The 12,576-nt window shown below is 37.1% G+C and overlaps 1 pseudogene; it reads left to right on the top strand.

Moving 5' to 3' along the window:
• The first annotated feature begins 588 nt into the window (after nucleotides 1-588).
• Nucleotides 589-4,332, top strand: LOC117237989 (annotated as a pseudogene).
• The last annotated feature ends 8,244 nt before the right edge of the window (nucleotides 4,333-12,576 follow it).

Below are 12,576 nucleotides of genomic sequence, written 5' to 3'. Positions count from 1 at the left end.
ATCTACAGTGAGATCCGTTATAACGAGACGTGATAAAGTGCACGCGTACCGAGCGAAAATTCAAAGTCGATTTTCTCGAAAACAAAGCCTCAAACGAAAAATTTTTATTCTATATTTTCGACTTCTTTTTTCACGTAGAATCATCCCCTTTCCGCGTGTACCACCAGTTACCAACCACCCTGTATAATTCGTAAATAGAAACGTATTCTTGTCGATAAGTATCGAAACACTTACGGAAATTTAAATGGGCTTGAACAATCATCGGGAAATTATTAAAGTCCTTGTTATTAGATCTAAACACGATTTAATCGTAGAACTAAACACGTTTGTTAAATTAATCTATATATTGTATATCTACTTTTTATATATTTGTAACTCAAATTTTTCTTCTTCATATTGCGTTAAGTTGCCCCAAAAGTTTCTTTCGTTTTATATTATTTTATTGAATTACGTATGATCTATTTTGTCCCAATGAATATAATTCAATAAAATAATATAAAACAAAAAATAGTATGCGTCTATTATCTCCTTACGAGACGAAAGAAATTTCTGCGACAACCTAATATATTGTTCCATTCTTTATTCACAGAATATTTCTTTCACAGATGATTCTTCTAAATATTATGTTTTTTATTCCAGTATTAGAATACGTTGGACCAAAGTGGAGGACATTCGTGGCGAATATGTCGATCGCAATATTCTTCACATTTGCAACTTGCATTCTACCCTGGATCGCCTATTATTTGGCCGACTGGAGGATGACCTGTATTGTCACCTCAGTTCCTCTTGTTCTAGCCGTAGGTACGCCATGGTTGATACCGGAAAGCGCTCGATGGCTGGTCAGCCAAGGTTAGATAGACAGGGCCATTAAAATCCTTGGTAAATTCGAGCGAATCAACGGCACCAAGGTGCCCGATGACATCTATAGACGATTCCGGGTAAATAAACCGATTACCGCAATCTTTTCCGTATTTTCTACTTTTATGATCTTTCCTGCTTTATGTGCGTTCTATAAATACCAATTTATATGCCTTTAAGCATATCATATAATCATTCTCTTTGAATAGAAGTCTAATTGGGTCTTTTACGTAATGAAAATTTGTTTACAACCTAGTAATTTTATATCTTATTCATCACCTAAATTGCCAGCGATAAATTGCTGTCAATTTCTGTTATTGTCTGTTATTGTCTATTTCTGTAATGTTATTTATTGAATTTGTATAATTGTTTTTATCTTTGAAAATTTTTATACAAATAGATTAAACATTTGGAAACTGCTCAGTCTGAATAGATCATGGCAATATTAACATTAATGTACGATATAAGGAGATAATCGACTTTTAGAGGTTTGATGTTTTATAAAGTAAAATGAAAAAATTTGCGAACGTCCAAGTAAACTATTTCGAAAGGATCGTCTCATACAAATATAACATAAACTTTCTTCCGGATTTTATCGTAATCTTTGTACACATAACAGATTCACATAAATTTGTAAGAAAAACAGACAAACGACATTAACTAATTAAAAATTTGCTAATAACAGGAAACCTGTGCCAGAATCTGCAAAGAGGAGGAAGCAGACAAAACGTACTCCGTGTTGGATCTATTTAGAACGCCACGACTACGGAATATCACGATTCTATTTATTGTTATTTGGTTCGTATCGCTATTAAACAGATATCAAATAGATTGACGTAAAATCGGAATTGTATCTTGTAAAAATCTCACGAACAGTTTTATATCTTTTGTCTAAAAATACTTCATTTCTGAAGCAAGGAATTTGCTTCTCACATGAAATATGATAGCGTGCTTTTCTTTATCATATGAAATTGTTTTACGAAATATAGGATGGCGATTTCTTTGGTGTTCGATGGTCACGTACGAAACGTCGATAATTTAGGCCTGGACGTGTTTATTACGTTCACGATTGCTGCAGCAACCGAGCTGCCTGCTGACACGTTCTTCACGCTCGTTCTTGATCGATGGGGCAGAAGATGGCTGGCGTGTGGTTCCCTCGTCATTTCTGGTATCTTCAGCATCTGGGCTTCTGCCGTTTCCAATAGTTCGTACATTTCGTTTTTATATATTCACCCTTCTATATTACTGATCAATCTTCTAAATAACCTAAGTCGATAATTCTGACTTAATCAGACGAATATTTTTCATTCGTATAACATTGTGCTTTTTGAAAGGAAGAAAATGTATATTTTGGAATATTTATAACATGCAAATGCTTGTAGATTATTTGCTACATTGCTAGAATAGTTTCCAAGCCCTATCATGTATCCGTTGTATAGATATTTTATTTCCCCTTCTACTGCTTTGATCATAAGATCGCTTCGTATTTCCGCATATATCAAAGGGCGTTGGCAATAGTCCTCAAAATGATGGGCTTCAGCGCTCCAGCAGTGCTATATGGCTTTCAGTAGCCGTAATCCATAATACAATCCCTTAGATTCAAATTGGCTAGATTAACGTTTTATAGATAAGAAGTTTATTGCTTGTGCTTAGCTTAGAGCTAAGCACGCTTATATTAAGCTTAGCAAATGCTTGTATCAACTATTGCAGACAACCAGACAAATTACAGACAGATAAAATAATTTCTTCCCTTTTTATTCCTTAAAATTTTCTAAAATTATTTCATGAAAAATTAGAATTAAAAACTAATGCTAAAATTTTTTTTCAGGTATATATACAGCTTCTCTGGCAATTCTCGGTAGATTTTGGATAAACATTTCATACAATATCGGTCTCCAATATGCGGCTGAAGTATTACCAACTGTGGTTAGAGCTCAGGGTGTAGCTTTGATACATATAATGGGATACGTTGCTAGTATCCTCGCACCCTTCGTAGTCTATCTCAATGTTGTGTCCTCGTTCCTACCTCTTCTTGTGCTGGGCACACTCGGAATTATGGGCGGTCTTCTGACTCTCTTTTTGCCGGAAACATTGAATAAGGATCTTCCGCAGACGCTGCAGGACAGCGAAGATTTTGGAAAAGATCAGAAGATGTGGGATGTACCTTGTATCGGAAGGTAAAATCACATAAAGGAACTTTCGGTCTCCTTTTTTCAAAGATATTCACAGATCTTCAAGCTCGAAGTTCAAGATTCTCAAGCATTCTGTTAGATCTACATCTTCGTATGCTTTCGTATTACTTTCTTCTTAAAATCTGTTAAATCTCTCAAAAGAAAACTGGACTATCTTCTTTCTTCAAATGCTTTTTAAATCTTTTGAACAGAAGAGAAGGATCGAGTTGGGAAGTTATTCAAATCTTTAAGCGATTGGATTCAATATTTTTAAACGCAATGTTTTGACAGGAAACGCGAGGACGAGGAGACACCACCGGTCGCCATGTTCCGATCATTTTCTAGATGCAGTGCGAGGAATTCGATGAGAGCGTCGCTTCGCGGTGAACCTTTAAGGAGTAGCATGCTACGGAGATCGAGTATAAAATCGAGGAAAAGCGAAAACTCGATCACAGAGGTCGAAAGGCTGTAGCGAAACGTTCACCACGAAGTACAATATTTGTCGCGTTGATCTCGAGCAAAGAATCTTTAGTCTTCCAAAAACGTGCAATACATGTATTAGAGTAAGACAAGTTATTGAATCCAGGAATCTTAAATTCCACCGTCATTAATATTCATTATCACAAAACAGCGGATTTTTATGCAATTATGGGTGATTCGAAGATACGAAAATTTATAGAATGCGTATGACGCAAAATTTTGTAAAATATCCAAAAGTACAGCACTATCGATGATATTTAATGGATAGAAACATACTTTTGCCCAAGTCCTTTCGATTGTATCAAATCTTTCAATTGTATTATTGTATCCACGAAAATATGCATTTGCATAAAGATCCGCAATGCAATTATCATCGCAATTTTTCATCAACAATGATTGATTAAAAATTCAATCATTAGGCGAGCGAATAAAAATTAGAGTAAGAACGTAGGTTAAAGTAATTGTCGTAAATTGTCGTGGGTAGTTAATGTTAAAAATTAGTACTTTCCTTTGTTATAAAAGTTCCTGAAATTGTTCGTACAAAAGCTCCATCTTATAGAATATAGTGCAATAATCGTTATACTAGTAAAATAATAACATCATAAATATACAAAATATATTAACGAGATGAAAATAATATGGACAACGTGGTGTATGGCCACGAGTTTTGTACATATGTACGTGTAAGTATTTGTAGATCGATTAGCAATCGCAGAGACCTCGTGCGCATGTCACGCGACGAGATAGCGCGATTATTTTTATTATGATGTAAATCGTTCTTAGATGTTTTGTAATAAAACTTGCCAGTAAAACCTTCCCTGGATTCTGCTAATAGTTCTTCACCACTTGTTCCTTAATCGATTGAATTAACGATACAAATAAGTATGAGATTATCTTAGGAAATCTCATTAATATTTTTGTCGACATCTACGACGTAAAAGCGGGGTAATAATATTTTGAAGTTTTGACGACGCGTTGCTTACTATAGATATTGTCTGTACAGGATTCATCAATTTTTAGAGAGCCTAGTCTCGCCGAGATGGAGATAATCCTCTTTAAAGCTGAACGTTTTAACACGTAATCCCACTAGCAAGCCATTGCAAAAATGATATTTCGATTAATGATGGAAAATCGCTTTTGAAGACAGAAAAATCTTCTTCGAAGGAAAAATTTGATCTAAATCTTTCGAATAAAATTAACGTAAAATCTGTGTTACGCCACGAGGCTTACCACAGGCTGTATTTTCTAACCGTCGCTCGCGGCCCTACAGTGTCGCAGGCAGACCGCCCTATCTGCCCGTCGGATCATATACAATGTATCGACGAGAGTGTCACGTAATTTTTGGGTTGGTCGGTGAAAATAAAATATAGTCGAGTCGTAACACAACTATTTACTTGGTTTTAATCAGCCTTTATTATGAATTCACCAATCACAATGTAACACGCACTGAATTAACATAAATCACAATTCACTCCAACCACGTTATGTAAGACTTAGTTACAACAATACATTAAGTACGCGACTTATAAGAGACCGACATAGATATGTTGACTATTCTAAGGATACAGAATAAGTGAAGTTTTACTGACGATACTGTGTCTGAGGAAAGCTAGGGGTGGGTGTGTCTAAGGACACGGGACTATCGGATTTGTTGATGACAATTTTGGTTAAGGAAGTGAGGGCAGTAGACACCATCTCCGATTGGATAATAGGACGGTTGGTGGACCAGGAAGGGTTTTAGCCGCCCTCGCGAGAAAGTTGCCAACGGAACATACCAGATGTGGAGAAAACCAACTTTCTAAGCTAACACGTGGTAGACAATAAACGTAAAGGGAAATTTAAGACAGGAAATACTCGCTTGGTCCGAAGGACCTTGACTATAAAAATGCCAAGGCCCCCTGGTGGGCACTTAAGACTATTGAGGGTGCGCGCCAAGGATATGCAGACATCTGGGTGCCATCCTGTCCGTGGTGTGTGGCCTGGTCTCTGATATGAATTGACGTTACATACCCCCCTTCTTAGATTGATTTTGGTCCTCCAAAATCTCAGTGTTTCTGCGGATTGTCTCTAGGTCAATTGGCTTTTCCGGTAAGGTTGCTGTTTGCGTGTTGCCTAAGTATATTATAGTTATGAAGCCCGTCCTGGAAAATAAGGTTTTAACCGGTTTCCATTAATTTTCTTGATATTACCTTCTATTAAAACCTCATAATACGGTGTTTTAACTCTCTCAATGGTGTAGGGTCCTAGCCACTCTATGTCTAATTTATGCTCTTTATGGTCGTTGTGTATTAAGACTCTATCCCCTTCTTTAAATATTGACTGGGGTTTTATTATTCGTCGTCTCTGATCTCTTTGATATCTTTGTTTACTCTTAATCAATTGGTCGCGAGCTTTCGAAAGTCTAGAATCCCATTCTCGTTTTCTGAATGCTACTTCGTCCGCGTAAGTGCGTTGTGGATTTCGTGAAATGGTCGAGGGTAAGTTGGCTTTGTGTCCGAATGTCAATTCAAAAGGTGTATAACCGGTCGAGTCGTGTATCATCGTATTGTAGGCTAGGCATATAAAATTTAAATGTTCGTCCCATTCTTCCCCTGAGTCCCTTTGAACACACTTTAGCATATCTGCTATTACAGCGTGAGTTCGCTCTAATGATCCATTACTTTGGGGGTGGAAGCTAGTAGTTTTAATGTGTTTTATTTTGAAGGCTTCTTCGTATTTTTGCATTAAGCTACTAATAAAATTTTGTCCTCTGTCTGTCAGTATTTTCTTAGGCGCTGAGAATATGTATATGTAATGGTCTAACAGGGAATTCCAAATAGTTTCTGTTTGTTGGTTTTTTATAGGAACAAGGATAAGGTATTTTGTGAGTTCATCGTGAATGGAGAGTATAAAGGAATTGCCTCGTTTCGTTTTCTTCAATGGTCCTAGTATATCCATGGCTATCTTGTCATTGGGTTCCAATGGTGTGTCGGTTATACATGGTTCTTCTTTGGGTCGAATCCTAGTCATTTTTGCGGTTTGACAGGTCTCACAAGTTTCTATTCTGGTTTTTATTCTGTCCATAAGGTGTGGGATACTATATTTGTCTCTGATTCTGTCGTACGTCTTTTGTATCCCGGGATGTCCTATCAAGTCATGATTTTCTTTCAGTATTTGTTCTATCTCTTCGTCACTTAAGCTCTGTATTGGCTCGTAAGCAAACTCTATATCGTCGCGTTGGTCATTGAAAAACAAAAGAAGTCTCTTTATGTGTGCTTTGTCTTGTGCGTTTAAGTTGTTGTCTCCTATCCCTATCTTTCTATTTGTTTTGAGTACGTTTGATATTTTCTGTAACCATGCGGTTTCGTCATATGGGCCTAGATATGTTTTTGTTAATTGGAAAAAGTTGTCTTTGTTAGGTGTTAGTTTTAATAATTTTGGTATTTCTTCTGATTTTTCCCAATCTTTGAATTGTTTTAATAAAACGTCAGTTTGTGTTATCGCGTGTACTCTGGATAGGGCGTCAGCGGCCGCGTTTTCCTTTCCTTTTACGTAATCTATGTCATACTCGTATTCCTCTAATCTTAATCTCCATCGGATCAATCGGCTGGAGGGGTCCTTACAGTTGTGTAGCCATTTAAGGGCTTGGTGGTCTGTTTGAATTTGGAATTTACGGCCTAATAAATATTGTCTCAGTCTTTTAACTGCCCAAACGATAGCTAATAATTCTTTTTCCGTCGTTGTATAATTTCGTTCAGGAGGGTTTAATGTTCTCGAAATGAAGACACAAGGGTGCCCGTCTTGTGAAAGGATCCCTCCTAAACCTTCGTTACTGGCGTCCGTTGTCAACGTAAATGTTTTTGTGTAGTCGGGATATTTTAGTACCGGTGCTTGGCATAATCTTTCTTTTAACGTATCGAAGCTGAGTTGTGTTCTGTCGGTCCAGTGGAATGGCGTGTCCTTTTTCGTGAGGTCCGTAAGGGGTTTTGCTAGCTTTGAAAAGTTACGAATAAATTTTCTGTAATAACCTGCTAGCCCGAGGAAAGATTTTACTTCTGTTGGGTTCTTAGGTTGTCTAAAGTTTTTTACTGCTTCTATTTTCTTCGGATTGGGTTTTACTCCCTCACTTGTTACGGTATGTCCGAGGTATTCCAATTCGGGCTTTAAAAATTCGCACTTATCTGGCTGTAGTTTCAGCCCCAATTCCCTAAGTCTTTGTAAAACGATAGCTAGGTTTTGGTTGTCTTCTTCTATCGATTGACCAAAAATAATAATATCGTTTAGGCCACACACCACGGACAGGATGGCACCCAGATGTCTGCATATGCTTGGCGCGCACCCTCAATAGTCTTAAGTGCCCACCAGGGGGCCTTGGCATTTTTATAGTCAAGGTCCTTCGGACCAAGCGAGTATTTCCTGTCTTAAATTTCCCTTTACGTTTATTGTCTACCACGTGTTAGCTTAGAAAGTTGGTTTTCTCCACATCTGGTATGTTCCGTTGGCAACTTTCTCGCGAGGGCGGCTAAAACCCTTCCTGGTCCACCAACCGTCCTATTATCCAATCGGAGATGGTGTCTACTGCCCTCACTTCCTTAACCAAAATTGTCATCAACAAATCCGATAGTCCCGTGTCCTTAGACACACCCACCCCTAGCTTTCCTCAGACACAGTATCGTCAGTAAAACTTCACTTATTCTGTATCCTTAGAATAGTCAACATATCTATGTCGGTCTCTACTCTTATAAGTCGCGTACTTAATGTATTGTTGTAACTAAGTCTTACATAACGTGGTTGGAGTGAATTGTGATTTATGTTAATTCAGTGCGTGTTACATTGTGATTGGTGAATTCATAATAAAGGCTGATTAAAACCAAGTAAATAGTTGTGTTACGACTCGACTATATTTTATTTTCACCGACCAACCCAAAAATTACGTGACAAGAGCATAGTTGTTGCCAAGCAGCGAGCTCTAGAAACGTCGATTTTTGACCGTTACGTTTTTCACGCAAGAAGAGGCATACGTGATCATAGGCGCGAGCGGTGGCGTGACCCGAGCATAGTGGGGGTCATCTTCCAAATGAGACAAAGGAATAATCGAAGGGGATCAGTTCCTTCTGACGAGTCAAACGTGACACTTCGATAAATCTGACGAGCAAACGAATTTATCTAGAGATATCGTAAAGTCGAGTCAAATTTCTGTAACATATTCATCATATTATTGTAAAATATATCATTCTATGTTAACCTATTAATACAGTGTTACATTCATTAAACCACCTCTGTTGTCTTAACCGAAACAGGGGAACGACTATTTCGCGGCGTCGATTAACATAGTCGTCGCGAGAATTTACGCCTCTCGCTAACGCGTCCTCGCGACCGCATCTCTCCGCGAACGGTCGTACCAACTGTAACAAAGCATTTATTGACAAATTTAATATCTTTCTCCATAATCTCCATAAATCTGCAATACCCTTCCTTTGTATTTGTGTGCGTTATTGAATTGAATAAGACACCGATATAACAAGTTATAAATCACAGTTTATTCCAACAACGTCCCTCCGCGAACGGTCGTAACAATCTGTATATAAAATCGATAAATTCAGCATTCAACATGCTGTATATTATAATGCCAAGTTCACGTTATGTTCATAAAGAGTACAGAGATAATCTTCCAAGAAATTTCTCCCTAGAAGTGCTTGAAATCTCTTCTTGGAGAATCTTAGAAATGCGCGAAGAATATTCCAATTTCAGAGTGTTTCGAGAAATATCGTCGAGCTACAAATACCTGGAATTCGAATCGCAGCGAGTATTCGACGTATGCGTGGGAGTCGTTCGTGCTGTTACAGTGGAGAAACATGTTTTTGTTTTTACGGAGGTACAATTCAAGACTAATTGTAGATGTAACGCGATTTAAAGCTATAATAAGCGTGGAAAAACCATTCGCGATCGGCCAATTACTTTTTCCACTGTCAATTTATTAATTACGATTGCTTCTGAAAGTTTTCCTACGCGTAACTGCTAAACGAGAATTTTCCCATAGATCCCAGAAATTTCGTACACTTACTTTGCCATACCAGCTACCACAAGCAACCAAGAAAATATCGATGTCTTAATTTTCGCAACTTTCAGACATTCTTGAAATTTAGATAAATACAAATACAAATGCAAAACAATGCCGTTATAGATAAATACAAAAATTTCGAAGTTTTCCGCTTCTCAGAGAAATTTTGCTTGCATGTGTACGCAGTGCTCAGAAACTCGGCAGATTTAAGCCTAAAAGGATTAAAATTCGATGAAAAGATTACGAGATAATAAACTTCAAAGTCGATTACCACGGAAGTTTACATCGTGTGAAAGATTTGTGGCGGATCGGTATCAACAGGACGCCGACAGGTCGAGGCATCAACGCGGCGCAACACCTCCCGGGCGATCCGCGGGTACCAACCGCCAAAACTAGAGGACTACGACGACAACGAGTCTGTCTGTCTAACTCGCTAGCGGTCGAATATACGAGCGATTGATATAAATACCGCACCTAGCGAGACTCCCTCTACGTCTAAGGCAGGGACTACCGGGCATAGCCTTACTGACGAGTCCACCGGTAGTCCCAGGACGAAACGCACTCTCTCTCTCTTTTCATCCGTCACAGATTAAAAGGAATATTCTGACGAGCAGCTCTTTTAATAGTTTCAGCGTCTAATCCTCTAAAAACGTGACATTAATTGTTCGTGCCAAAGAGGCAGCTACGAATTGCAAAATATCGCGAGAATTCGATCTCGACGGGCGTAGAAAAGGCAGGGGCGGGAGAACAAAAGAGGATAACGTCTCAGATTTAAAAATGTGCTTGTTACATGATTTTTAAAACTTGTTTTTTTCGGTATCTAAAGCACACTTACAAACACGATTTTTTTTTTAATTCGGTGAGCCGCGGAGAGCTGAATACGACTTTCGTATGGAAAGTCACGAAGGTACGATACGTTATATTTTTGCGAACTACTTACTTCATCTAGTCGGTTTTTTTCTTCTTTTTTCTTGAAGGAACGCATGGATCTATATCGCTCTCTTTCTCTTCTTCTTCTTCAATGTAATTTTCACGTAGGAGACTTATCCGCCTCAAGTACGTATTATAATCTTTTATTGTAGACCATCGACGAAATGATTCTTCTCGATACCGTTTAGTAGCATCGTTATGGAAAATTCTTCTCTCTTCTCATTTTAATTCCCTTAACAGTCAATGGAATCCGATGCTATGCGCACAGCTACGTACGTGCAGTGCTATATCATCTCTACTCCATAAATATCGTTCACTGCCCCAATGTTAAGGTTCAACATACGAGAGTTCGCGACCTTTATCGTAGTTTCTGTCGCTAATTAATATTAACGTGATGCAATCTGAAGCGACGAGTAATGAATATGCCCCTCTAGCGTGACGAGTTATCAGTCATACATGTTACGAGACGATTGTACCATTATTCGGTGCCAACTAGTAAGGTTGCGGAGAAGCATGTTGTCGACGACAGACGAGATTAATCTTACTGATTGCAGTCTTGACACAGACACGCACATATGTAAATGGGACACTTGTAAAGTTTCTATCACGATCGTTGTATTCTTTTTTTGCTTACGTAAAATGTGAAAGGCATTGTGACTCGTTTGCGATCATTGATAGTTTGTTTGGTGAGTGTGCTGTTATGAGTGGGATTAGTAGATGAAAAGATGATTTAACGTGGCGATTTTTATGATTGTAAATATTGACATCTTTTGACGCCGATTTGTATGTTTTTTTAATATTAATATAGAGTGGAATAGATACACCATTGGGGATTAAATGTTTTTAATCTTTCGTTTCTAAGCTTTAATTAATTACGTTTCAGAGTTACTCGAATGAACTATATCTTAAAGAATAAAATTCGAGTTTGATTATGCGTTCGTAAAAATTACGATTAAATTTGAGTTATTGCCACTTGAAGACACTTCGTTACAATAATCATTGTAAATAAAATTAAGAAGTTAAGTAAAACTAGGAACATTATATTTGTCTACGATTTTTTACATTTCTGCGAGACGCACATGTTTCATTGCTAACGAAATAATTAAGTTTATTATAAAATATGAAGATAAATACGCTTCGTATTAGCAAGTTAATTTTCGAAAGCTAAATGTAGATATTATTATTTGAATGTCATAAATACCCGATACAACAAGTACATACATGAAGTGACACACACTTGTGTATTCATGAGTTTTTAATTGCCTTCTACGAGTTTACGAATTATAAAATTTTATAATTACAAATTACACACTCGAATGATAGATTATTTAAATATTTAAATACGTGTAATAAAATTTCGATTTATTCGATAAATGTTCAGATAAACTCTCCGTTTTGTCTACTTTTCATATCTTTTGGAATCTTGTTAAAAAATAATGAAAAATGGGGTTCGTTATAAATTCATGATTTAGTTAAGGATGTTCAAGGACGTTTAATCTGAAGGATCAGAAGGAAAATCACGATCGTTACGAGACAACGTGAGAAAATTTAATGCCGCAGATTGTCTGAAATCAGCCATAATCGCATTGTTACTTACTGAGCGATTCTTAGATCCTTTAGTTCTGTTTGTTTTGCCGACGAAACACGTATAACATAATCTGTTACCGATACTAGGTGATAAATGAACAATAAGGAAGTGAAACTGGTAAATTCCATGAAGGAATACATTATCAGTTTGGAAAAGATAGATGATCAAGATAGATCACGATCATTATGTATTAGTATGGCAAAATGAAGACTGAAATATTTGTACAATATTACAGTAAATAATTAATAACAGATTTCGTGTTAATAAAATGATAAAAAATATTAAATTTAGGTTTAATATTTTAAGCATTTAAAAAAGATGGAACAGAAAACTGTGATAGGCTTTGATCTTTGAGTATTAGATGGTACGATAAGTATCGTTTTCGAAAAAAGAGTATTAATAATTCTTCATCAAAGCGAAGAACATTTTCATAAAAAATTACGAACAGAATATCTCGATTCTGCAATCTACTGTAAACAAGATAAGTATCGATAATGAATAAATCTTGA

This window comes from Bombus vosnesenskii, unplaced genomic scaffold, assembly GCF_011952255.1.
Source record: "Bombus vosnesenskii isolate JDL3184/JDL3185 unplaced genomic scaffold, Bvos_JDL3184-5_v1.1 scf7180000013428, whole genome shotgun sequence".
NCBI classification, from domain to species: Eukaryota; Metazoa; Arthropoda; class Insecta; order Hymenoptera; family Apidae; genus Bombus; species Bombus vosnesenskii.
The sequence above is the reverse complement of the archived record's forward strand: the minus strand, read 5'-3'. Positions and strand labels throughout refer to the sequence as shown.